The sequence below is a fragment of the Centruroides vittatus genome, unplaced genomic scaffold (assembly GCF_030686945.1).
Source record: "Centruroides vittatus isolate TY-2023 unplaced genomic scaffold, ASM3068694v2 contig_7, whole genome shotgun sequence".
NCBI lineage: Eukaryota > Metazoa > Arthropoda > Arachnida > Scorpiones > Buthidae > Centruroides > Centruroides vittatus.
In genome coordinates this window covers 324,624-327,319 of record NW_027122442.1, presented here as the reverse complement: position 1 = coordinate 327,319, position 2,696 = coordinate 324,624, and the positions used below count along the sequence as shown (strand labels likewise).

At 33.4% G+C, this 2,696-nt stretch overlaps 1 non-coding gene across 1 annotated transcript; it reads left to right on the top strand.

Moving 5' to 3' along the window:
• Window positions 1–513: 513 nt before the first annotated feature.
• TRNAA-UGC (transfer RNA alanine (anticodon UGC)) lies at window positions 514–586 on the top strand. Its single transcript has one exon. It is a non-coding gene; the product is annotated as a tRNA-Ala (tRNA).
• The last annotated feature ends 2,110 nt before the right edge of the window (window positions 587–2,696 follow it).

Genomic DNA, 2,696 nt, shown 5'->3' with positions numbered 1-2,696 from the left:
ATATAAAACAAAAACAATTGAAATCGTTTTATAAATCACGTGATGTTAACCTCCATTTTTCGTAGTTTATTTACTATTTTTCTGAATTAAATATGTATTTAAAAATCCAATTCGTTTCCATTGTTTTAAAAATGTCCAAGTAAAGTTTTGTCGTGTTTCAACATTAAAAAAAACTCATTAATTTCCTGGACAGAAAATTCATTTAATCTAAAAACAGAGAATCATATTATAACGAGAAACAAATTATTTCATGCTTCGTTTATCTCTCGTTTTATGAATCTTTCCATTGTTATCATTAACAAATAAGGTTTTGTTTCCGGTGTAATAATCTCATATATATATTTTGCTTAATACAGCTTTAAACATTAAAAAAAGTTAATATTTTGATAAATGTTGTCTGTTATATATTTAATTTTGTAATTTTTTAGTAATTTTTTAATTACATTAATAACAAAATAAAAATAAATATTAGTTTTAGTATAAATACGTTATTTAAGGGATGGCGTTACTATCGGGGGTGTAGCTCAGACGGTAGAGCGCTCGCTTTGCATGCGAGAGGTACCGGGATCGATACCCGGCACCTCCAAACTTTTTTTTTTTTTTTTTTAATATTTGTCCATGTTTTTCTTTCGCTTACTTTTTAAATACCTAAATCATATTTATGTACATTTTATTTTTGTTTCATAAACATTATAAAATGTATTAATAAATATGTCTATCGTCTATTTGTGTTATGTATAAACAAAGATGTTTCTTACTTAATCTTTTGTGATTTTTATCACTGTTACATTGAATTTTAAAATAAATAAATAAATAAACTTCATTCTCGAAAAGATTTTGAATTAAAATTACGTGACTTTCAATTTAGATCGGAAGTTCGGAGTGGTGTACTGAGAATTTAATTATGGAGGGAGCCAGGTTCAATGAGTACAAAATTTTCAATGCTAATTCAATAACATTTACACTTTATGTGAATTCGCAAGTAGTATAAAAATAGAAGACGACATAATATAAATAAAAAACTAATTTTAATTAGAAAAATATTTTTGGAAAAATTCCTAGTATTTGTTTTTCTGTTTCTTTGAAGGGTTTCAGGACTCCTTGGGCCTGAAACCCTCCAAACGGTTCCGTTTCCCGAACACTGAGGGTTCGGTCATGGTTCGCGCTCACCAGGACCAAGGTCACCTGGGACCTTGCGCCAGGACGGGCTAGCCACGTGGAGATTTCCAGGTTTTGTCCACGTTTGTAACGCCTGAATAGGGGCGAGTTACCTTTAAAAAGAACGACCACCCGGAAGCCTTTCCCTTAGGAAGATCGCTCAAGTGTTGAGTTGCCATAACTTGAGCACTTGACCACCCGGAAGCCTTCCCCTTAGGAAGATCGCTCAAGTGTTGAGTTGCCATAACTTGAGCACTTGACCACCCGGAAGCCTTCCCCTTAGGAAGATCGCTCAAGTGTTGAGTTGCCATAACTTGAGCACTTGACCACCCGGAAGCCTTCCCCTTAGGAAGATCGCTCAAGTGTTGAGTTGCCATAACTTAACAAACAAACAAGCATATTTATTTAATAAAACCACTCATTTTTCCGAAAATTTTTACAAACCGGCAATACATAAAATCTTGGAACGAATTACAATTTTAACATTGAAAATAGAACTCAAAGTTCGAGAATTCAATGTTCATGAAGTATTACTCAGTCCCGAATATTCCCGAAAATGAGTGGAATCAGTATAATTACTTTTAAGAAATTTTGATATTTATACAAAAATCAATGTATCATTAATTAAGATTGTTAATCATCGTGTTATAATTTAGTCCCAGAAAAAAATCCTGCAAACTTTGCCGGACCATTTTTATGTTGACTCTACATAATGCGATAATGTTCTTTTTCTAGGAGGAGAAATAAGCAGTGACACTTCAAAAACACGTGTTCAGCTGTAGCCAATTGTCGTGATGATTCCTTCCTACTTCTAAGCGCATGTCATAAGACAAACAGAGCATTAAAATGGCGGCGCCTATACAGCAGTGCACGAAGCAAGAACAATTATTCACAAAAACACTACACCGCTCTTACTTCTTGTAGCGGCGCCACCATTTTATCGGTCTGTTGTCTTATGTTCTCGAGCATCAACATTGTTGCCAGTGGAGTCGGAAGTTTCATATCCAAACCTAAACATCTGAGATGTGAAAAAATTACGCCAAGTAAAAATTTATGACAATTTAGACCACTGGTTCTCAAACTTATTTCGACCACCGCCCACTTTGAGATTAAAAAAATTCCTAGCGCCCCATATTTTTTAACTTGCCTTTTTACATTACCATCTGTTGCGTATCTTAAAAACAGTTGTAAATATAATGTTTAAACATGCATTATTATATGGATAGGATAGATAGGGTGTGATCTATATCCTATTTCTGAGATCAAAGAATGTTTCAATGAGAGGAAATAAAACTCATACTTAATCATATTTAAAAGTATTTTTATTAACATTAAAAGAAAACTTTGAATTTAAAACTTATCTAATGTGAAGGATGAATCTGATGTATTTCGACCAGTTTGTTAATATCAGGGTCGAATTCACTTAAAATCAGCCGTAAGTCGCCGCGTTCAGTAACTTGCAGCCAATTTCTGTTTTTAGTTAGCAACGTTGCTACAGCACTAAATCCACGTTCACACAAATACGACGATGGGAATGC